Genomic DNA, 26,083 nt, shown 5'->3' with positions numbered 1-26,083 from the left:
GAAAAGGATTAAAAGATTCAACTTGATTTAACCACACAGTGTCGCCAATTGAAGAGATTTTTTCCTTTTATCTGGATGAAACTTATTGCTGTGTTTTTGTATACTGTGACCACGCAAATTGTACTCTCTTTTATGTGTGCCTAGGCATTTGTTCTTATGACTGACACTGACGTAGCCTGTTTTACGGGTTCCATATTTCCCTGAATATTAGCCATAAAGTATGACCTAAGTGAGGGAGTCACTTTTGAGAGGACTTGGTTTTTATTTTTATAGGAGTAGGTTTACTGGGTTTGTTGAGAGGCTCGTTATCCTGTGAATATTTACAGAAGTCTCAGTGGCTTGACAGGGTTGTTTAAGTTGTTGCACAATGGGCTCCTATCCTAAAAAATTGCACAATCTTAATTTGTATCTTTTGCCCAGAGGTGCCTCAATAGTAGAGCCACCAAGTGCAGATTTATTTGACTTTGTCAAAGCACCATTGGCAGGCTGATTCCCTTTTTCCTCAGATTGTCCGGTGCTTAATTTGTGCCGGTGCTTTCCGGTGCTTAGCACCGGCACTTATTTCTCAGGGCCGGGTCTATTGAAGTTTTATCCAGGACACTGGTTGTGTTTACCAATGCTTGATGGCAGTGTAGTTAAACTGTTTTGATTATGGTCTGTTTTCTATTTCTAATATACATCTCACTATCTCTGCTCGGAACGAAAGGGAAAGCTGAGTTAACGTGCACTGCAGTTGAACCGAGGCGGGAAGAGAAGTTCTGCTTCTCGATGACTGTGCATATTTGAGCACGCTTACTAGAAAGGGAGAGAAGAAACAATTTTTCCATTTCATGGGTATGTTTTGAATAGTATGAGAGGCACAAAGTGATCAAGGTGGGTGTGATTTTTGATGCCTCATCACTGCGAGTTATTGTTTCAAAGGTGGGAACCGCCATTTTTGTTATGTGACGCTTAAATGTAGGGAGTCATTAGTGAATGAACGTAGTTAATTATTACAAGCCATGGGATGTGTCATTTCCTCATAACAGATGTCATATGGCTACAGAGAATACCTTGGACTTTAATGTCGCCCACTTATTATTGTTAATAAATATATCATATGGTAAGCCTAAAACCCCCGCGTTGTTTTCAATTTATGCTTAAGTGTCCACTCTGCCGTCTCTCGGTCACAGCGCAGTTTAGACCAACATTCCCAGAAGTTAGACATTTACACTTGCTTGGTATGTGTTATATGCAGACAGAATTATGAATCTTTCGCCAGTAAGTGGAGCTGCACCGGCACCATGGTAATGAGGAGTAAGAGTTATATTTCTGTGCTGTGGAGTGATCGTTTAAAAGAAAATATACCACGTTTTGGACGATGTGTGAAGTTTTGGCTAATGAATAGGATTCTTTAATGTCAGTCGTTGTGCAGTCGTCTTCACAGGAAAATGGGTGGGTTTCAGTTTGAATAATGTTAAAAGTGTATATAAATTGATGGGCATGGAAAAACAAAGAAACTTAAAAGCACGGTTTTGCAGTAGCTCATAAATCTGCAACGCTGTATGGAAATCAGAAAGACCTCTTAAAGTTGTGTGTGTATGCACCGCAAACTATTCATTAGAGGCATATGGACTCGAGGTGGCCAATGAGGAAAAAACATGTTTTTCATTTCAGTTCTACCTCTATTCTCGCTGGAGCCTTCCTTTTTGTGTGCGTTTGTTTTCTGGCCTCAGCCTCGGTGTGTGATCTTACTCGATGTGCCCTAGTTATTTTCAGGGTAAAGACACCGAGTAAGTGTTAAAATATAAGGCGCAGTTGTGAAGCGATAAATGAATGATTTAATTAATTTTCTTTTGTGTGGCTTCCACCTTAAGCACTTTCAGGGTAATGAGATAATGTTTGGAAACTCTAACTTCACTGGTCTTCCCCATCTCGTCCAAGAGAAGGGTTGGAATGGAGACCTTACCTGGCTTTTTGGCATGAGCGAGGTGGTACACGACCACCATTCTTCAGATGAGTGCATGGAGCTGTCTAAATTAAAGTCCTAAAGACAACAATGTCCCTCCTGATTCCAATGATTCAAGATTAGACTGCTTTAAATCTTATTTTTTAGTTGTTATAGGCATTGTTTTACACCCCATTAAACACCTCCCATCTTCCTCTTCCCCTCTGCTGTCACGCATCAGTACTGATCATTATTATCCTGTCATGTGCACTAAACAGTTTGCAATTATAAGCAAATCACTTCATTTTCCACAATTGTGATATAACCCCGATTACAGCCTGATTCATTTTCTACAGGTTCTACTGCTCCAAACACATTTCTTACACCTCATGTTTGTTAAGTAAATACTACTATAGATGTTTTCTGTACAGGGTTTCACTGCTCTTTTGATGTAGGTTTCTGTTTTATCAAGCAAAACAAAATAAGCACTGACAAAACCAATAAGTTGGACTTTAGTGGAACCACAGGTGCATGCAAGCACACAATATAGATGCGCATTTTAACAGAAATCACATGTTCAAGCAGACAGACCAATATCTCTACAGGTTTTTATGCATATGCATATGAAACCAACAAAAAGAGAAATTGTACACTTTCAACTCGATCAGCTAGTTGTGCTCTCATGACAGGCAGCAAAGCTCCTCTGAGATGTAGTCCCAGAGCAGGATATGACCAGAAGGACATCGGAGGCACTATGCAGAGGGCAGTCTAAATCACCATGCTCCAGGGCCACAAATGCCAGGCGTACTATGTCCCTGCCTGTCTCTTCTCTGCTTGCATGCATTTCACATGTGACTTTTAGAGTTTTCCCCTTTTCAAACTGATCGATCCCGATCTCTTCGCATCTCCCCTCTTTCCAGATTTCTCCAATCCATGTGATCTTACCTCATTGTTCACCCCGTATGTAAACCTTGACAGTATTTGAATTGCCATACTAATAAAGAACCTAGGGTGAGCCTGTGACACAAAATGAGGCACTGTGATTTTTGCTGCCTCCTTGCACTCTGAGTTTTCGGCAAACACTGTGCTTTGTTTCAAAGGTGGGAACTGCCATTCTTTTTTATGTGATGCTCAAATGTAGTGCTTTATGTGATAAAGGTGTGCGCAGGACTCAGGTTAACCCTCTGTGAGGTTTAGAAATTGTGGCTTTCGTCATGGAGAGGTAGAAATAACTACCTGTGAATTAGATAACATGAATAGGGGGGCTGTTTTTTGAACATGTGGGTTGCTACATTTTCAAGAGGAAAATACAAGCCATTTGTAGTTTTTTTTAAAGTCTGTAAAGACCCAGAAATGGTACTAAAAAGTACTTTAAACAAAATTGTATGTATTCATATGTAGCCTAACTCTTGTCTTTTATTATTTAATTAGTTGTCAAGGAGGCTTAACTCGGCAATCATCTCCTTTAAAAGTGCCTTCTAGTTATATTTGCTGGTTGAAATATATACAGATAAGGGCAAAAATACCAGCCTTAGTTGATGCTGCTTATTTGTGTCCTGGAAAGAATATTAAAATACCTTTGGTTCTATTAGAAAAACGATCAGGTGGCAACCCTAGAAAGTTCAGCGAATGTGGCAATTACATTTGGGGTGGAATTTTGTGGAGAGGGTGTTATGTGCACACATCAACAAGAGTGAGGCAGACTCAGCTGAAATTGGTGCTTTATTAGTTCAAGAGTGCTTCTGGAAGCCTCTCTGAATGGAGTTGAATGTCTGACTTCATTGAAATAGGTGGCAGTGATATTGTGTGCCTTATAACCTGATTGTGTAATAAAACAATTTGTTTAAAGCATGAAAGAAAGATTTTCCATCGAACCTTAATTCCGATGGTATAACTGACACTTAATTATCTTTCTTCAGAGATATCTATAATAATTATGATTCCTGGGCAGCACATCTACGTATTGATAAAACAGGCCCAAGAATGATACAGCCCTGTCATCCCTCGACTTTACGTAATTAATTACTGTATATTGATAAAGCAGAGGTGTACTATTTTTGCTCTCCCTCAGTATGTGCTTTTCTTCCCCATTCACACCTCATTCCTTCCCTTCTCTCCTTTCTCCCTTCACTTTGTACTCTACGTCCGCATTTCCTGTTAATTGCTGCCCCTATCTAATTGCTTTTCATTTTTCACCTTCCCATTTTCCATTTCACTCTCTTTCCACATGCTCTCCGCTGTCTGTTCCTTTTCCTTGGCCTTTCTCTTTTCATTCTCATCCTGTTCCACTCCAATCTTGCACTTCCAATCCCTGATTTCCCCACTTTGCTACACATTCATTGTCTACCTTATCCATATTTGCCTTCAGACCTCTCCTCATTACTCGCTCTCCCTTATATGTTTTTCTTTCTTGCACACATCTTTAACATTTTCACTCTAGGAATCTGTGTTTTATCTCAGGGTCTTAAATCTTGGTGTGGCCACTCAGTCATCTTTCTGAGGTTCTTAAAATGAGGGCCATTGAGATGTATAACAACTTTTTTAATTTGGTGTCAAGGCCCCCTCTGGTGAATATGTCTTTATAAACCTACATGGTGTGTTAAAGACACAGAAATGCATTTTAATCTTTTGTTTTTCAATTTCTTTGCAATATTTCACTGTCGTCATTCCATCAGTCCCGTCTTGACTCAGTACCTTTCTCACTCATATCCATTCCACTGACTTTCTTTCCTTCGTCACACCTTTTTTTCCTTTTTTTCTTCCTCGGCACCTCTAGCCATGCCTCCTTTCTTCTTTCCATTCATGCTTCCTTACATCTTCATTCATTCTCCATTGTTCTTCTCTTGGTGGATTTCTTCCTTCTTCCTCCATTTGTTGCTTACTTTTTTTTCTGCTCTTTCCTGCATCCCTTATTTAATTTCTTCCTTCATTATCCTCAACCCTACCTTGTGCTTTTCTTCCTTATTTCCTTTCTTCTTTCTATCCATCAATGATTGTTCGCTTCCTTTCCCCTTCTATCCCTTAATTTCTTCCTTTCACATTTTTTTTCTTAATTCCTCCTTCCTTCATCTCTTCCTTTCTTTTAAACAGCACAGTACAGGCACATTCTGTTTAGTTTGCAAAGCTGTCTGAAATCCACAAACGATCTTTCCTAAAGCTGCATTTTGGGATGTACACACATTCTCCAATTTCTTTTCATGTTTGAGTTGTTGTCATAGGCTTTCCGTATGTTATGTTACATTGGTTTGCATAGAGCACTAATCGCCATAAAGGGTATCCAGGCGCTTGGACAGGTGTGTAGGTATGCGGTCCCCGAGGTGCTTATATGAAGAGTTAGGTCTTCAGCTTCTTTCAGAACTCAAGAAGTATGGAAGTGGCTGTGATGTGTTGAGGCTTGTGGATGGAGCCAATAAAATGAAGTGGGTGGAGCCAGTGGATGAAGTGGGTGGAGCCGGGGAATGGGTGTGGCCTCCTAGAAAAATGTGAGCAACTGCACTTAATATTTTACAAAGTAAGCACTGGCCAAGTTTGCTGTATAACTAACTCCATGGGGTTAAGTGCAGTCTCATGCCTTAACTTGGTTATTATGTTTGACTGAACACTACATGTAACAGAACTGGGTGCTAGGTAGCTGCTTTCTGAATCAACTTTAAATACTGCCCCTAGCTCTGTACTTGGCTCTAAATAGTCGTACCTGAAATTGGTGGAAGGATTTGTTTCAGCACTAGATATGCTAGATATGCTGGATATGCCACGGAGCCTGCACCTACAATAGACCGGCAAGTTACTAATAGGTTGATCATGTGAAAAGCTACAAGCATGACGACACTCAGCAAGCGCCCCCGCTGCCCTAAATACCATGATGACCAACCACCACACATCCAGAACCCAGCGGATAACCAACCAACGGTTAACTAACCGAATTGTTACCCCACCTCCGCCTTACAGCTCCACTCCGGAACGGCAACTTTCCATGTCCAGGTCTTCGTCTCGTCTTGTCTCATCTCAGAATCTCCAAAGTCTACAAAGAAAGTTGTTTTTCTCATTTCGTGTCGCAAACAGCCCAGACTGTCTAGACCCCCCAGAGTGCCTCCTCTCACAAAAATTATGGAGAGCCAGAGAGGACACACTGCCTCTAACCGTCAGCAAAGTGAAGCCACAACACCGTAACAGCCATAACAGCTCCCGGCCCACTCTCAAAGCAGCACTATACGACTTGGTGACGGAACTCGGCGTGACACACTGAGGCGGAAAGAGCCTGAAAACTACACCCAGGGGGAGACCAACGGTCCTACAACTAAGGTCTGCACAAACTAGGGGGGGGGGATTCAGTTCCAAAAGTCCAAAACTGAGTCAATATTGGAGGCTAGACAGCAGCCGACTCGTGACCGGCTAACTAGCGGGCCGCTATGTTCACCTTTCTTTTACTGAAATGTATTTATTTATTCTTTTCTTAATTAGGCATGCAAACGTAACAGAGATACATCATAAAACGTCCTTGAATGAGAAATGAGATACATTTATTAAAATAAGAAAATGAAAGAGAAAAAATAAAAATTCATTCAATAACTTTGATAATCATTAATAAAAATTTAGGCTTCAAAGAATTTCCGCTAGATCTTATAGAATAACTTAGCTTTATGATGACACTGAAATATTGCACATGCAAGGTTTCTTATCCAGTTAATCCATCCATTGAGCAACTTTGAGTAACAAAGGTGACTTCTAAAGAGTTGTTAGCAATTTTAACAAAATGTCAGCTTCTGTTAGATCAAAATATAGTACTTTTGGGGGAGGAAATTAGCTGAACCTGATATTTAAATTCCGAAAAATAAAAATATTTGCAATATTGTGATTTTGCATAAACATAAGCATCTAGTCACCTGTAGAGTTATTTGCGCAACTTAGGCAGGCTATGGAGATATCCTGGGACTAAATGTTGTACAGCATCCACTTAAAAAGCAGGAGGCATGTTTTGCCTTGTACAAAATATTGTTAATTTCGGACCAAACATTTATTCCCTTGAGCCAGGACTTTTTATTTTGCTAAGTAAAATTTCCATTTTTTTTATAATAAGTTTCTGATGCAAAAATATACTTTTAAGTTACTAGAATCTGACAAATAAATTCGAATAAGAAGCTCTGGTATGTTGTATAATTTGGGTTATTATCAGTTAATTAACTACCTGCTGCAACTAAATGTATGATGACTAAAACCAGCCTGCGTCTTTCTTGGTAGACCGTTGAAAAACAGAAATCTCTTTAAAATTGTTACCTAAGAAAAGATTGACAAATTAAATAACCCCCAATTGCCACCTTCGCTCGAACTATTCTAGGGCAAAGATTGAAGATAAATTGTGTTATTCGATCAAGGAAGTATCAGCAATTATGTTTGGGATTTGAAAAACCTTGTCAAGCCTAGCTTTTTTTTTCTTTAAAAATAAACATCTTATATTGAACTCTCTTTGGAAGTTTTGCAAGCTCAATAAAACTTGGTAAATAACAAATATCGGTATATTTTAACATTCTGAACATAACATGATTCCGATATATGTCAAGGCTTGAAGCTAATTGGAATATGTGTTAGTTCTGTTGCTAAATAATGCAAGAGGGATCAGGAAGGGCAATTTTTAAGAACCTTCAGTACTTTAATGGAGAATCTATGTTTCGTTCTTTCCCAAATAAAGCTTAAAAGCAATCGGCCTACTTTAGAGAAGAAAGCGCTTTATAAAAAAACAAGGGAAGTCGTAACAAATAAACAAAGTATATTATTTTGATTAGGGAAATATTGTCTTTAGTTGGCAGTGGTATTGTATCTCATCTCTGAAATTATATTTTAACCTTTGTAATAAGGGTTACATTGTTATTCTCAAACAGTGCATTAGGGTCTTCTAAAAATCTGACTCTTAAATAACACTTAAGTTTAGTGTTATACTGTGACTACAGTGAAGAGGGTAGGGAGCATTAAACAGAAGTATCTCTTTTTGAGGCATTCACCCACTTGACCCCTAATTTAGTATATACTTCTACTGCTGAAAGGTCAGTCAAGATGTTATCCCAGCCTGGTGTCATGTACAGAGCGATGTCATTGCTTATATTGTCTCATCAAAAGAGGAGTACCCTCCACTGTGTTGAAAGTGTATAACTATGACATATACATGTAAAATGATTCACATTATCCTTTGTATTGAAATATGGATATGACACATACATTACAGCTGCTGTCAGGAGTACCTCAGTAATGCAAAGAACCTCATCCTGGGATATGGGAGACATTCTGGCTGCAGTAATTGCACTGTTGTGTAGTTCCTAGGAATATATAGGATCTGCACGTTTGTTGGACAACATAAACTAAGGGCTTGATGTCTGGACTGATTCCGGATACCCCTGTAAGATATGTCAGCCTATTGACCAGCTAGCTCACAGTGCCACAACAATCCACTTAACTTTACCAAGGAGCAAATAGTTTCTGACAGCCTTCAAACATGACAACCATTGACCCTTCAGGGATCGTGGAAACAGAACATTACTTTTCGCTCAGTCAATCATGCTCACTTAGTCTCAGAGAGATATACAGAATAAACATTGGGAATGTTTTCAGTAAACAATTATTGAACCATCGCCATTCTAGTATGAAACATATTTGCTGCAATAATCAATAGACTGAAGCTAAAGCTGAAGCTAAAGTAAGATATTACAAGCAGGAACTGCGTAATAGAAGGTATAATTCTACCATGGTGCTAAGACAGTGAATATATGCAGACATATAAACATGACAGTGATCAAACGTGCTCCTACTATGCAGAATCTACCTAAGTGTACCTAGCATGTATGTAGATGTAAAGACTGGAATCCCCTGGGAAACAGCTAACCCCATTACCCGATGGGAGAGAATGAAGGACCCCATCTTGGTCACAAGTTGGACACACTGCAGGGGATGTCAGACCGCTGCGTGTTGCAGCTTCAGAGTGCCGGGACCTCAGTGTCTGTATCATCGTGGAAGAGTCCACTCCTCTCTACTGGTTAAGATGCAGTTCTTTTATACCAAAAAGGTAGCCTCTGGGTTCTACCACAATGATATGTTGTGAGTATGATTATGTAGATGAGCCGAAATAAATAATTGTAATTATGCAAAGTAGTCTGGTCACCTTAGGATAAAAGATAGGGATGACTTTTGTACAGAGTATTTTAATCCTGTTATGTAAGTCATGTGCAGGGGGTTTTACTAATAATCCTCATGCATATTAAATAAAACCACTTTCAAAGAAACAAATTGACATTTGTTCAGCACATAACCGGGTAAAAGGTCAGTAATAGAACAGTGATGTACAGCAAGTTAGGACAAATAAAGGTGAAAGGTCGCTTTGCTACTTAGGTCTAGTTTAGGGAACATAACAACACCCACTACCATCCATTTGTCAGGTAAGTGTGCCATATAGTGTTGTAAAGTATTACTTGCCAAATAGATCACAATAACTAAATCACTGTGAAAGGAAATTAGCGGATATTGACACTTTTTTGGCGCATTGTCAATGAGGGTCCTCTCAATGGCCCCCAAACCAGGATTAAAAGTACTTTTTTCAGTGTGCCTAACTGGGTCCCTGTAGTCAGCTTGTGCTACTTCTCAGTCAGCCCAACCATGCGATGTTGTCCCAGTCCGACATAGCAAGAATCCCACAGTTGGTTTGTGCTTTTTGGTACTATTGTCACTAAAATCTTTAATCTCCTGTTATAGTGATTGGACTTTTGTCATTTTAGTCTTATTTATTAAAAATAACTCTACTTTTCTAACTATCTTTTCTGTGTTATTTTTCTCTTTTTTACTCTTTGTAGTGTTATACAAACAGATCACCATTTTCGGTAGACGGAGATTCGAGTACAGGCATTTTGGGTGTGGAGAGAAGTGGTCCCAGGAACCTTACGAACCACAGGGGACTAAGGACAGAAGTCTATATCCACCCCAGTGACACTCCAGCTGACCTGAAACTGGGTATGTCTATGTGTGAGCTACATGTCTAATAGAGGTATAGAGTTTTATGCCCATGATAAATAGAGTCCTCCTTCCTGTTCTTTCCCCTACAGAGGAGAGAGCCAGGTACATCGTTTGGGAGTTTTAACGATATCGGAGGGGCCGGTGAAGTATACCGCCTTCGTGAGATTAAAAACAGACCTAACGGGAGAGTGTTTTTTTACAATAAGAGGACAATATAACATGAGATCACATATGCAGAAGTGATTGGCACATAAAATCAGGATCAGACTTTAAGCTTGAATGTACATTAGGATGCCATCACATACAAAATACACAGAATCCAGAAAAATGCAGAAAAGTAACATGAAATAAGGATTTTTACTAAAGTGGTAACCGACCAGTGCCCTTTACTAGGAGAGAGCCATCAATCAGTCTTGAAAAAGATGGTATATTACTGTTAAAAGCCATCGAAACGCGTCGACGCCTACACCTGCACAATCACGTGACCAAGCTTTTCCTGCAGACAAGATACATTGAGCGGGTCCAGGATATAGTTTTTAATATTGGTCTGTCTAGATGTGCGACCTTTATGACAAATAGCACTGTCTGTGTTTGTCTCTCCCCCTCTTCTTTTTATCTAGTTGAAGAGCATGAAAACCAATTTGTGTCTGTAAAATTGTTTGCTAGTTGTAGATGTATGAACTTCAGATGAATATGGTTGTGATAACATTGCATATGTTTTTAATGAAATTATAATTTGTTGCTTTTTAAAAAAATATGTATTGCTTATGACATGTTTTTTAACAAAAATAAAAAGTGAAAACCCTTTCTTATAAACTAATATATGGGCTAACGTTCTAGTTGTGTCCGCCAAGGGATTCCCCTGTTTTTTCACTGTTTGCAAGTATCCTATTCCCCTGGTGTGCTAAGGGGTCTTTCTCGATTATTTAACATACAAACAGTTTACACATTGTCTCTGAATTAAGCCTGACTGCTCTGTACCAAGCTGCCAGATGGTTGAGCACAGGTTAAACTAGGGTTGGCTTGTGCCTCATTCTGACATAGGTTATGGTTGCTGCTTAAACAGGGCTCACACCCCAGTCAACCAACTACTTGATTTCTTACAATAAGGCATATATAACTAGCCCACCTCAACAGAAGTCCACAGCAGCTTCTATTCTGTTCCTATATAGAGAGGCACAACACATTATGTTACATGAGTCAAACAATTGCCCATACATACATTTTTCAACGGGCCCACAGCAGGAAGCTACAGTAGAAGGGCCTGTAAAATATTACATTCAGCACACAAAAGAAAGTGTCATTCAAAATTGCATGAGCATGAAGAAAAATAACCAGTTACGTTCCAGTGGTCTGTGCTCGGCGAAGACTGCAGAAACTATGAGGAGAGAAATCACGCAGGGGTATATTGATTGTGGGGGGAGTGAGCAGGAGCAGTTTGAACAGTGTATCAGAACCAACATCCATTTGAATACAATGGTGTCATAATGGTAAATATGGCACAGTTAAAATCCATTTTTAAATACAGTTTTAAATGTTTTCAAATACAATATTGATAATTAATCAGTTATGACTAAACATTTATCATACAATTAATTCGTACTCAAAAGTATTTGTCACCCAAATCACCTATATTTTACTAAAACAACAGTAAAACTTCTACTCCATGCAGTGTCAAATGAGAAAACACACAATGAACATTATGAAACAAAAGCCATATTTTTAACAATAGAGTTGAGGCCTAATGTGTTGCATAGCTAAAGATAAGCCAGAAAATGCAATCCTCAACATCACAATATTTTCGATTCAACTGCAATAGATATAATATACAATTCTAAACATATAACCCCCTCTGACATCATCACCAAAAAATCCCCATAATACATTCATCATACAGTATGTATCACTTTCAGTCTCTTGCATTCCGATTCTTCCAACATTTTGATGTCATCGGAAACTTGCACATTCATATCTTCCATCCCAAGGAGATCTTGCTTCGTCTTATTCTTGAACATTGTTAACATCTTCTTCCTACACTCACAATTTAATTCCATTGTTGTAAATATTACTGCAATGAATTGAAATAAAAGAATAAGGTCAATTGCATATATTAACACAATAAGTATAGGGTTTAGTATTGTACAAAAGATACTCCGACCTAAGCTATCAAACCATTTACCATCCTTTCCAGGTTCCTTTCCAATCTCACTAAACCAGGAACCAAATGATTCCCAAAAAACATCATCTTAAAGATCTTTTCCTCTATAAGTGATATTAGTAATGTTTATTATATAAGTGTTAATAATCCTACTGTTATCTGCAATAAAGGTATAGCCTTGTCGTACTTTGAAGACATGACAGACTCCCCCCTCCTTGCAATGAATATATCTAACACAAGGTTTTGCAAAATCATAGCATGAAAAGCCATTTTCTTCTCATTAATCATAGCTAATGCTCCTGCAGTGTTAGAATCAAGGTGATCAATAGGTGTAGATAACCTTCTTATCTTCATATCATTCAAAGCCATACCACTAGATGGAATATTTGCACGCAGAACACCCACCATAGTTTGTCAAAATCCTTGTTTCACTCTTTTCAGAGAAACAGCATCATTTATTTCATTTGCATGGTAAACCAAAGCAAGATAGCAGCACCCTACCCAATTGCAGTCAGGTTAAAATATGCAGTCCTACCACAAAGATGACAAATTTACACCATCCAAAAACTCATCATCTACAACATAACTTCTATCATACCTACTCTCTCAATCCAACTCCACTTAGTACCTTGAAACTTCTTTCACTCAATACACAACTCCCTCATGCTCCAGTCTCAATCTTGGATGTGCATGTGAATTCCTAAATTTCTCCGAAGGTTCAACATGCATCTTAATTTGACTTGCATCTTCCCAATTTGTCAAAAATGTCCAACTTCTTTCAAAATACTCTTAATAAACTCATACCCTTCTTCATCCTAATTATATACAAATTCATTTTAGTCCTGTTGGTTTTCAAGTTAGGTTGGGCAATTGTACTCAAGTGTCTCGAAAAAGTTACAAAATTCCCAGAGTCTTTAGATGAAGGAGGTTCTTTAAGCAAACTGTTGTAGCCTGAAAGATATTGTGACAGACTATTTTTTGTAAAATATATAACAAAAGCATAACAATAAAGAACATATGATGGAGGCAGTTGAGAATAGGTTGCACCCACTTTGACGAAGGACAGAGATATATAAATGAAACAATTTCTTACTTTCATAATTTATACATATTCCTCTAACATGTTCAAATATAATTTTGCTCTTTATCTGCCTATATAACTCTCCTTATGTGTTAACTTCATGTGTAATACATGATTGTGTGTAGTAGTTAATTCAATTTGTGTAAGTGAAACATATCTAACTGGAGTTATCAACACAACAGTCCGACTAATATGATTAATACCATTATCAACAAAAATATGTGAAATATTTTGCAGCAACTTCTACTAAAAAACACAAGTGAGACAAGAAACCCATACTTATGAAAAAGCACAAAATCAGAGATCATTTTGTTTCTCAAAATGTTCAATTCATTAACTCAGTTCATAGAATTCAAGGCACCCTACTATTTTCTTCCGGACACCTAAGGTACACAACATACAACTTAACTTCTTTTTGCATAGTTCAAAAATAATTTAAACTTCAGCTGAAGACCCATCGGAACTCTTTATTAAAAGTTCAAATTGGCTGTTCTGATCTGTCTTCAGAAATGAAGTGGCAGCAGTTTTTCAAATCATAGACATCTCATTCTTCATCTGCAGTGACTGATGCCAAAATGGGCCAAAGTCATTACCATCTCCCTGAATACAATGAGCCTCATTTATGAGGCCCCTTGCACCATGTTCCGTGGTGCAGGAACCTGCTCCATTATTACAAGGCAGCCCTAAGGCACTTTTTTGGCTTAACGCTGCCTTATAAATATGGTCCCCTTTCACACAGTTTTCTATGTTAAAGGGTCATACAATTGTAAATCTGAGGCAGTGCCAAAAACACCCCAGGGGAGGCGTAAAAGAGGCACAAGAGGATAAATATCTTGATTTCCCCTTGTTTTTCCTTTTTAAATGTGTGCTGCATTCTGGGACACACAGAAAAAGGAAAAGGCCTCTTGTGATTATTTTTGGGCAGGAAGGTTTCATTTCCTGCACAAAAACAATCATCCCCTCAACTCAGGCACCTTATCACCATGGTGCAAAGGTGCCTGCATTGGCGCACAGCAGCCTATTGTGTGCCAGCATAGTGGAACAGGACAGGAATGTGCTGTATCTCATAGATACAGCGTATTCCTGCCCTTTTCTTTTACCGGAGGCCAGCGCTGCAGGGAGGCCTGCGGCACTGCCCTACGTTAAAACCTCATAAATGAGGCCTAATGTGTTAAAATATTCTTGCTAAATGAGAATGTATTTAGGCATACCAGTACTGAGCATTGCATCAATGTGAATTACTGTTAAAAAAGTTTGTCCCTCAATGTCAGAACATTCTTAGTTTGGCTCTAAAGAAAAATTAAATACAGAAACTGGTCCTTAGAGAGCCATAAAATGTGAGGAGTTGGTACACCCCTGTGAAAAGTACAAAGGTGTTCTCATGTTTCTGATCATGCTAAAAAGCAGTCTATTAGGAGATGGTAAACCCCGTAGAGAGTATGAAAGTGACCCCATGTTTATAATCAGGCTAAAATACAGTCCATAAATGAAGAGAAAAAAACAATTGAGAGTTCTAACAATAAAAAGGGGAAAGAAATTAGCCACTTTTAAAACAGGTCAAAATTATACATGAGATTACCCCATAATGACAGGTAGGTGGAGTGTCAAAGGCTGCAGTTTATAGAAACAACCACAAAATGGTGAAGAGCTCCTAAGTGTGCCCTTTTATTGAACTCAAACAAAAGACAAACTCATTCATTGAGTTAGAGTAGTGATACTGCCCAAGGACTGTCATCAAATGCTGTCAGCAGATTGTTTAATGGCAGCCCACACTTTTCTGAAAAGTGCAATGCAACTTATTGAGTGAGGCAAACCAAAAGATCAAAAATGAAAATATTCCATCTAACCTGTGAATGCAGATCAGTACTTACAGGGTGCCACAAGCAGATGCTTCAGGTCAGTAATAAGCAGTAAATAGAGGTTTTAGAATCTTGTTTATGAAGGCTATACCTCTGTATATCTTAATAGAAGTAGGCAAGCCAAACATGAGAATCAGATTGACGTTTTCAAGAGAAATATTTTTCACTGTCTGGTCATGGCTTGGTACACAATTCTGTTACATCTATGCAAACATGATCTGGTTCTTCATCATCTTCATAATTGTTTCAAATTGGCGGCAGCATTGCAGGATTTAAGATGCTGCCACTTGTTATTTGTATGTCAGCTGTTGCCAAAAATTGTTTGTTCATACTTTATCAGGTGGTCGTTTGTCAAGTGCTGAGTTTATGTAAAAGTCAGCAAGATCTCAACTGGAATGGACAAAGATAATCAGGGTACATTTTATCATAGCATTGCGTTGCCCTTGCATCATCATAGCGTAGTAAGGGCAACACAATACTAAAGCCAGATATACAAAGCAACACAAGGCCCTCTTGTGACCCCCTAAGCTGTTTGGTAAATCTGGAGTATTTCAAGACAGCACAAATTGCAGTCTTATGTTACTCAGCCATGAGAAGGAGCTTCATGGGTGAAACACCCATGCATTTTGGTGCATTCCCAGACTTACCAAGGCTGGTAAACCTGAGAATGCATCACAATGCTACGGGCTCCTAGGGGAGGCAAATCATGGAGAAATATCTTTGTTTCTCCTTGTTGTTTCCTCTTCCTAATTGTACTTCGTACAGTAGCACACTTAGGAAGAGGAAAAGGTCTCAGAGGATTGTTTTTGTGGAGGAAGGTGCCCCTTCCTGCACAAAAACAACTTTACATCATGGCACAAGGCTGCTAGAGCAGGCAGAAAGCAGGAATGCGCCATATATTGGTAAATATGATGCATTTCAGACCTCTTCTTTTCACGCAGAAAATGCTCTTGCTGCTTTGCGTGAATTTTTGGTAAATGTTGCCCTCAGTGTACAGCCGATTACAAATCCCTCTCTGCTAAATTGCAAGGCAAACGGCTGCTAAGGAATTCAGACAACCAGGAGGAGTTGTGACTGCTGGATCTAATGAAGCAGAGAAGCAAGCAACAGACTACTTTACTTCACTATGCTTTGTTTAAGAACAGATAGCACACTAAGGTTCTAAAGAGGTGTTGGGAAGCCTTCCTTGAAACAGTTAAAAAGGTGTTTTTCCTGTTGTACTGTGTGGCATGTCTCTATATACATCACCTCTCAACCATTCCATTATTTGCCGAGTGATATAAGGCACAATTTTTATGCTTTATACCCTGTTATTCAGAAACTCTTTAATTTCTTTAGACTTTAGTTGGACCCCATTGTCTGTAAGTAAGGTGCCTGGAAACCCTTCACTCTCCATGAGTTCCTTCAAGAATCTGCTAATTTTCTTGCCCTCTATAGAGTCAAACAAATCTCTGGCCATCTTGAAACCATGCCTTTTACAACTACTGCATACATTTGTTGTCCTTCTCCATGGAGTGACCTAAAATATCCATTGAAGTTTTATTCAATGGTCCATTGGGACATTCCCTGAGCACCATAGTTTGCACCCTAGTCTGTTTAAAAGTGTTATTAAGGACACAGGGTAAGCAATCTCACCCACTCTCTCAACCTGTTTGTCCCTATGTATATTGCATTCTCTCCTTACTTTTCGACATCCCTTGATGCAACTCATGATTTAGAGTAATCAATTCCTCTCTAAGACTGCATGGTGCTATTAGTCTAGTTCCTCCAAACTGCAAATCCTTACTAATACACAATTCACCCTTCACGCACTAATAAGCTTGCATGCTCAATGTAACAGGAATCTCTATGGCTTAAAGACTTACGGAGATTAGAAGTGGAGAGCCCCCACCGTAGGAAGTCCACCACTCTGACGATGTAAAATGAGATCTGCCAGTGCATGCTCTGTGTGCAGTAACCTGCTAGGCAATGCAAGTAGAGCCGGTTGTGCTTAGAGACCGCGTTCAACCCTATCCCCAAGGCCTTGAGAAAGCTGGAGAATGAACATCAATGACAACACCACAAGTGTTGCACTGACCTGAGCCCCAAAAACCACATATTGGGAAACGGAGGGCAAAGAAAAGTCATAGAGTGGTGCCTGTCACATCACTCAATGTATCAGCCTAACAAAGTCCTTACAATGAATACAGTGATAGTAAAGTTGCAACCCATCCTGGAAAATAAGGAAGGAAAAACAACAACCAGGAAAGTTGACCTTAACAGTCACAAGTACTGATTTCATCCAAATCAGGCCTGATGAGAGCCAGTCTCACTGTAGTAGAAATCAAGGCGTGGACTCACAAATTTCCAGGTTGCCCATAGGTGTTGAAATATTCTTTTTCCTGATGACTATGGCAGTGCGGCAATCCACAAATGTTGCTTCATAAATAACACAAAGAGTGCAGGGTTACCAAAAGTAAGTTCCTTTATTCTAAAAAGGAGATCCCATCCATTCATCTACCAGCTTCCCTGGTGTAACTGTCACTGGTCCCTCAACCCCCAACAGTTTCTATCACCTGGTTATGGCATGCCAGGTGACAGCATGGTGTTTCAACAATACACTGGTATGACAGCCACCCAGCTACCCAGTAACTGCACACACTCCCTACTTTTTTCATAAAAATACAGTTCGAAAAACGCTTCAGCCGAATTCGCCATACCTAGAGCTGGTATGTTGTGGAGTTGAGTTTAGAAAAGCACTTTTACATTATCAAATGGCATCAGATTCACTATACTGCTGTGAGTAAGCTTTACTAAAGGCTTTGCAATCAGGGAGAAGTTTATAATTCACTGACAACAGTAACCAACCATTCCCAGAAACACTCTCACTTCCCTAAAGGTTTGCTGAAACACGTTCTTCTGTCACTCTTCTTTTTTTTTTTTTTTTTTTTTGGGCTTTTATAACGCGCTCTATTACTAAAAAAATAGTATCCTGGCGCGAAGAAGGGGGAAGAAGAAGTAGAGGAAGATCCTATACATTGATGTTAAAAAGATAGGTCTTCAGTCCTTTCTTGAACAGAGTAATGGAAGGAGCTGTTCTTAGCTGTTGTGGGAGGGTGTTCCATGCTCTCGCCGCTCGGACTGAGATGGATTGGCCGCCAAGCCTGCTGTATTTGAATTTTGGAACATTCATTTGGTGTAAATTAGCTGATCTAAGGGGGCGGTTGGGAACATATAGGGAAAATCTTTTTCTTAAGTACACAGGACCGGCTTGATGGACAGCTCGGAAGGCAAGGACCAGGATTTTAAATAAAATCCTGTGAGCAACCGGGAGCCAGTGTAGGGTACGGAGAGATTGACGGACACTTGAGCTTTTTGGAATGTTAAACAAAAGCCGTACAGCGGCATTTTGTATAACCTGGAGACGATGGACCAGATAAGCAGGAAGGCCGCAGAAGAGGCCATTTGCGTAATCTAATCTGGATAATATCAGGGCACGGATGACGGTCTCTTTGGCCGCTCTCGGGAGAAGTGGAAAGAACCTGCGTAAAGTTTTAAGTGTAGCAAAGCAGGTCGCGGTGAGTCTTTTTATGTGATCCTCATATTTAAGGTCATTATTAAACCAGACTCCGAGATTTTTAGCAGGGCCACCGATGGATTTGGGACAAGGTAGATCGGGTGGCCAGAGAGAGTTGCCAAAGTAGTCTGGGAAGGAGCCATAAAGCAAAATTTCAGATTTGCTTTCGTTGCATTTCAATTGGGCGAGGGCAAGCCAACGAAAGACAGATGACAAACAAGTTTGGGCTCCAGATGTATCCAGGTTGTTTTTGGGCCAAGTAAACAGGAGTTGAGTGTCGTCAGCGTAAGCCATTATTTTTGCTCCCAATTGTTCAGCAAGAAAAATAAGCGGGGTTAAATAAATATTAAAAAGCAGGGGGCTAAGAGTAGAGCCCTGCGGTACACCCGTTACAAGTTTCTTGGGGGAAGAGGCGAAGGGCGGCATCCAGACTTGTTGGAATCTATTGTCCAAAAAGGACGTTAGCCAATCAAGAGCAGAACCTGTAATGCCTATGGCCGCTAATCTAGTAAGCAGAAGGGAGTGAGGGACAGTATCGAAGGCGGCAGAGAGGTCTAATAAAATCAGAGCCGCTCTGCCTCCTTCGTCCAGGCACTCCCGAATGGCCTCGGAAATTTCCACCAACGCCGTCTCTGTGCTATAGGCTACTCTAAAGCCTGACTGTGCTGGATGCAAAGCCTGGGAATTTTCGACAAATTTGTCTAGCTGAGTGAAGGCGACCTTTTCACATACTTTTGCTAGGGCCGGTAGCAATGATATAGGCCGGAAATTAGCAGGGATAGCAGGATCTAATCCGTTTTTTTTTATAAGTGGGAGCAGTTTAGCTTGCTTCCAGCATGTCGGGACGGTGGCAGTAAGGAAAGAGCAGTTGATAATGTGCGTTACCTCATTGCCCACTGTGTCCGCGAGGCGTGCAAGCACGCTGGCAGGACACGGGTCAGAAGGGGATCCAGAGTGTAAGGAAGTAAGGATGCTGACAATGTCCGTATTTTCTACTGGGGAGAACTGGTGAAACCATTCCATGGGGGCAGGTAACACAGGGGACGGAATGGCCAATATGGGTGAAAAGTTGTTGCATACAGTAAGTAAATCATCCTGAATTTTGGTAATTTTGTCCACAAAGAAAACGGAGAGTTCTTCGCACCATTTCTCTGTGGAGGCAAGTATGGGTTGGGCAGCACAGGGTGAAGTAAAACTTTTCACTATAGCAAAGATTTCTTTGCTGTTATTATTGGCGTTAGTTATGCGCCCTTCAAAATATTGGCCTTTAGCGGTTCTGATCGCCGCATAGTATTTCTTTTGTGCCGTCCTTAGGTTCTTTTTTGCCTCGGGGAGATCGGCTTGTCTCCATGTTCGTTCAAGTTTTTTGCAGCCTGACTTAAGATCCCGAAGGGTGGAGGTGAACCAAGGTTTGGAAGGAGTTGTACGCAATCGACAAACCCGACCAATTTTTGTTGATGTGGTCGAACCATCTTCTATCCAGGAATTAAATGTGCTAACGGCCAGCTCAATTTCCATAGGTAGAGTGGGGCGGGAGGCGTCGAGATGTCCAGACATTATCTCTACATTAATTTTTTGTTTGTGAACAGTTAAATCATTAGTCTTAACCGGGTATGTCAAGGGCCAAGAAAATCTGATCAGCCTGTGGTCGGACCAGGGCACAATTTCGGGGGTGGTTAAATTGATATCGAAATTAGTACAGACTAAATCAAGGACATGTCCACCTGAGTGAGTAGGAGTTTTAACCCATTGTTTAAGCTGGGCCGTGGCAAGCGCTTCACTCAGGCGAGAAGTGTCAGGGAGGTCCGGATTATCCACATGTACATTGAAATCCCCCAGAAGAAGATATCTGGAGTATCTCAGTGCCCGTGGGATTACTATGTCCTCCAAAGTGCCTAAAAATCTGCCAGCATGGCCTGGTGGTCGGTAGACCAAAGAGCCCCCTAAAGTGAAGTGCGCCCCAAGTAAAAGTGAGAAATGCAGTATCTCAGCATCCACTGGGGGGCCTTGGGGTTCTAAAGAGAGAGTCCATGAATCTCTAAATATAACTGCTAGGCCGCCACCTCTGCCTAATGGGCGGTCGGTCCTAGCAATTTTAAAGCCCCGTGGGTTGGCAAATTCGACCACCGGTGCGCAAGTCTCATTTAGCCAGGTTTCAGTGACGAAGAGAAGATCCAATTGGTTGTCACTCAGGATTTCAAAAATGTCCTCAGAGTGCTTAACCAGTGATCTGGCATTAATCAGGCCAGCCCGAATGAGTAATGGGTCACCCGGGGACGAAAATGAAAAAGGGAGAGTGGGCTGATAACAAAAGTTACAAGCTTGACAGACCCGCGAGGGATCACCATCTGTTACCCATGTGTAACTACAGGGGCAGGGAGTCGGTTTCAATGCCATTAGGTACTCACGCGAGTAGCGAGTCCTGGGCTTGTGAGGCAACAGTGGAACACCGACAGGGAGGCAGGCGCTGGCCGCGTCCGGGACACGGACGGGCACAGACGGGCTTGCCTTTGGCGCGCCTTTGGCGCGCCGCCGGCGCGCCCGCTGCGCCCGCCCGCAGCGCGGACGAGCATGTCCGTTATTTTTATTCATAGTTGACTGGGCGGGAGGAGGGTGGGAGGGGCGATCAACTGGACCGTCGACCTTCCCTACCCAAGATGGCGGGTCCGTTCGGTGAGGCGATTCCACAGCGCCTAGCACGAAGACGCTACCTGGCGAAGCAATCTCGCGACAGGTAGGAGGCAAGCAGAGCCTAAAAACTGCTGTTTAAAATATATACAATTTTTAAAATATTTCAGCTCCAAACTAGCGGGGCAGCGAGGCTACCCAGATGTACAAGTGGTCCTGTTAGTAATTCAACAGTGCTCCGTTCTGAAATCACAAGCTCTATTACAATACTCAACAGAATGCGCAGGAGAGCGCAGAGAGCCCCGGCTTTCCGCCTCAGGGTAAAGTTTAGCAAAGATTATAGCGCACGTAAAGGACCGCCCTTAAGTATCCTGGGAGGGTGGGAGGGGCGATCAACTGGACCATCGACCTTCCCTACCCAAGATGGCGGGTCCGTTCGGTGAGGCGATTCCACAGCGCCTAGCACGAAGACGCTACCTGGCGAAGCAATCTCGCGACAGGTAGGAGGCAAGCAGAGCCTAAAAACTGCTGTTTAAAATATATACAATTTTTAAAATATTTCAGCTCCAAACTAGCGGGGCAGCGAGGCTACCCAGATGTACAAGTGGTCCTGTTAGTAATTCAACAGTGCTCCGTTCTGAAATCACAAGCTCTATTACAATACTCAGCAGAATGCGCAAGAGAGCGCAGAGAGCCCCGGCTTTCCGCCTCAGGGTAAAGTTTAGCAAAGATTGTCTCTTCCTAATGTGCTGAACAGGGTAAATCACTTATTTTTTACAATGCTGCATCTTTGTAGGTAAGTCATTATCCCATTGTCAGCAAGATGATTCAAGACCACCATTAAATCCAACTCACAATCTTCTTTGGTCTCTGAAACAATTAAGATTTAATCTGTGAACTGCGCCAGCATTGAGTTACAGGGCAGTTGAAGATTTTCCAAATCTTTCTTAGAATCTGACTAAAAATCGAAAGATTTTCCGTATATGCTTGTGGTAGTCGATACTAAATGAGGACTTCACTGAACTCCTGAAATGAGCAGATATCTTCATGTTGCAGAATGGAGAAGAATGTTTGCCACAAGCCGCCTGTGTACCATTCTGCATCCACAGTAATCTGAAAACAAAATTACAGCAGGATTTGGTATCATAGGATAACATGGACATACAATTTGATTAATTTTCCTAAGATCTTGGACACCCTTAATTTTCTGCGTGTTTTTTATTAACCCCTTCTGCGCTGATGACGAGCTCAGCTCGTCATGAGTTTTACCTGCCGTGCGCTCATGACGAGCTGAGCGTCATGAACCGCGGGGTTTTTAAAACTTCAGCGCGCAGCGGGAAAACCCGCCGCGCGCATGTGGTTAATTCCCAGGCGAAGACTACCAAGCACCTCTAGCAGGATTCCCTGTTCTCTCTTTTTTTCTATGAAGGGCTTCTTTCCTTCTAAGCTGCATAAATGGTTGAGAGAGACCCCTTAACACACCAGGGGATTAGGGTACACTAAAGGTCAATCATCAGCTGTATTAATAACATCAAAGTGAGCCCATATATTAGCAATGGTCTCTGACACTATATACTACACAAACAAAGAATTCTGTAAATCACTTTTTTTTATTGGTTTTTTTCTGTTAAAACACATCTCATAAGTATTACAAATCATAAAAACAACATATTGTAATTTCATTACAAACATACACAAAATCATTACCATCCTATTTGTCTATATTCTGTAAGTCTATTCTAGGCAAATAAAATTGTCAGACGACAACTTATTTTCACACTATGAAAAACGAAGAAAGGGAGAGACAGACACAGAAACTTCTATTAGTCATAAAATTGCACATCAGGAAACCCAATATTTGAAAAGAACTAATCCTGGACCCGCTTAGTTTATCTTGTCTGCAGGATAGACTTTGTGCCTTGATTGTGCGGATGTAGGCGTCGACACGTTTCGATGGCTTTTAACAATAATCTACCATCTTTTTCAATGCAGAATGATATGTCTCTCCTAATATAGGGCACTGGTTGGGTGCCACTTTAAAAGAGATTTCCTGTAGATAAACATATTGACATGAGTATTTTGTAAAAATGTCACATTCCCAATTCATAAACTTTATTCGATTCACATATGAATCATAAAAGTCAATTAATACATTTCAGAACATACTTTAAAATTCATTTAGAAGCAGTTTTTAAATTTGTACAGTAAATTAATAACATACATTGATTAATAGGGAAAGTTATGGCCCATAGCTTATTCGATCAGGTTCAAATAATCATGAAAAATAAAGCAGCAGTATACATGAGCAACAAAACTGATACTGGGAGCCAAAATTAGCTATACCGTTTTCTGATCATGAGTGACACACGTATAAAATTTAACATTGCACAACAAACTTCAGGTGTAGACAAAGCTAACAAATGGTCGTAGCCCTCTTTATAATGGCAAAGTTGTTTTTCCTTAAGGATCGGCTTAATGAACCTCGTTCTCGGATCCTTATATAAAGAACAGAAAAGAACAACATGCAACGTGCTTTGGCTATCTTTGTTGTTACAGGGACAGGGGGGCAGTCTCTCACACCAGCTCCCTTGTCTAGGAAACGCAAAAAGAAAATGCAAAATGTGTAACCTAAACCTTGTCAAATAGAATCGCCATTGCACATGATTTATAAAGGTTAAATAAAACTGGCAATATAAAGTAACCTTAAATTCTTGAGGGCTAGCCAAAGGGTGCACAAGTGAGGATTTCAGATAACTTTTTTTAATAACAGATTTGATATCCCCCTGGATGTTTTCAGGACTATCAAAAATATTACCCAGGCCTATTTTATGAAATGTTTCATTTACATAAGACAACCAAGGGATCTTATTCATGTGTGTCAATTTTAGACAATCCCGAAGGATGTCTCTAGACAATTGTAAGTCCTCTGACAGCCATATTTTGCCCCATAATAAAAGGGGGGAGAGACGAATTGTGTCACTCACATAACTCAAACCTACCTCATCATGGGCAAATCTATTTGAGGAGCTTAGTGGAATAGCCAATACACGTTTTAAAAACTTGTTCTCCATAATTTGTATTGCATCAGGGGTTTCAGTTCCCCAGACCCCTGCCCCATAAGTAGCTACTGACAAGCATTTTGCTTTATACAGGGTTTTTAAATGCTTGACGGGTTTTTGGCCTAACTTCCCACAGAAACGAAACAGTCCTTCAATAGAGCGGCTAGCACTCTGGACTCGGGTCTTAATTACCGGGGCCCAACTTAGTTTGTTGTTAAAAAGGTTTCCCAGATAGTTGAAGTTTTCCACTTTTTCAATGGTGCAGTTGTTTACTACAAACTTTCTGGTTTTGGTGCCCTTTGGGCCACAGACCATTACAAAGGATTTGGTGAAATTTACCTTTAGGTCTAGGTCCAACATAAAAGTATAAAAGGCATCAAGACAATGCTGCAAACTATTTCCTGTGAGAGTCATTAATACCGTATCGTCGGCATAAGAGAGCATCGGTACACTCCTGCCATTAACCCTTGGAAAATCATGGCAGTGGTCCAACAGGTATTTTTCCAGCCCATTAGTGTAAACTAAGAACAGGAAGGGGGCTAAAATACATCCTTGACGGACGCCCTCAGTCGAGGGGATAGACTTTGTTTTCTCTCCCCCTGGCCCGAACCTTATGGCTACAGTGGTTGCTTCATGGAGTCTACGGAGCAGAAGAACCAAAGGTTCCTCGAAACCCATATCCTCCATCATCTTCCACAGCTTATTTCGGCAGACGGTGTCGAATGCACTTGAGAGATCCATGAAGGCAAGATGAATGGGAGAATTCATTGCCTTCATGTATTTCCCTATAATCAATGCCAGGTTTAGGCACTGTTCGACAGTACCTTTGCCTTTCCTGAACCCATATTGCGAATTTACAATAAGGCCCACCGAATCTGCCCATGTTTCCAATCTGGCTAAAATAACCCTACCCAATATCTTACATGATGCATCAATTAGTGAGATTGGGCGATAGCATCGGGGGTCAGATCTATTGCCCTTCTTAAAAATTGGCACCACTACTGCCTCCTTCCATGACGATGGAATACGACTAATAACAACTGCTCTAAATACATTTAATAAAAGAGGGGCCCAAATCTTGACATTGTGCTTGAAAAAATCCAATGGCACTAGATCAGGGCCGGGAGCTTTTAATGACATACCTTTCAACAGAGCATCTTCTACTTCCTGCAAGGTGAGTGATAGGCTCAGGGACAAAGTTGATTGCGAAACCACTAATTCCCTATGGTCTCCCAATAACAATTCATTAAGTGGAGTTCCTTGTGGGTTAAAAATAGCCCCAAAATGTGATTCCCATGTTTCACAAGGAATCTGCATCACAATATTATCCTTACCATTACTTATAAAAAGAGGGCGATTAATTACTTCCCAAAATAGCCTTCCGTCCTTCAAATCAGAGGCTTTTTCTAGATCTTCCCAAGCCAGATTTTTTAGGTCCAGCTTCCTTGTTCCTATTGCTTCTTTATAGGCCTTTCTAGATGCCCTAACTAATTCTATATCCCTAGGTTTTTGATTTAGTGCCACTTTCAGGGATCTATGTGTGGCCGAACATGCAGCATCAAACCATCTGGGCCCTGACCTTTTGTTTTTCCCAATTGGTTTTGTTAGACGTTTGGCTACATGCCCACACAATGTTTCAAAATTCTCTATAACCTTTTCGGGATTAGATGTCGGTGATAGGCATACATCATATTCTGAGCTATGTTCAGTTATGATCTCTGCCTCAAGACCTGCTGCATCTATTTTACCCCATTTAAGAGTAATGCCTTGATTCCTGTTACATTTTATGGGTTGATCCCAAATAGAGTGTTTGAATTTAACAG

At 40.6% G+C, this 26,083-nt stretch overlaps 1 long non-coding RNA gene across 1 annotated transcript in view; it reads left to right on the top strand.

Annotated features, from left to right (window-relative positions):
• The window catches only part of LOC144771930 (uncharacterized), a 54,415-nt gene that overhangs the window by 1,347 nt on the left and 26,985 nt on the right, over nucleotides 1-26,083 (top strand). Inside the window, exon 3 of the long non-coding RNA XR_013599551.1 lies at nucleotides 9,760-9,916. This is a non-coding gene — a long non-coding RNA (uncharacterized LOC144771930). The remainder of the gene's footprint in view (nucleotides 1-9,759; nucleotides 9,917-26,083) is intronic.

This window comes from Lissotriton helveticus, chromosome 8, assembly GCF_964261635.1.
Source record: "Lissotriton helveticus chromosome 8, aLisHel1.1, whole genome shotgun sequence".
In the NCBI taxonomy this organism is placed as follows: domain Eukaryota; kingdom Metazoa; phylum Chordata; class Amphibia; order Caudata; family Salamandridae; genus Lissotriton; species Lissotriton helveticus.
Note: the sequence above shows the minus strand (reverse complement) of the source record. Positions and strands in the feature narration are given on the sequence as shown.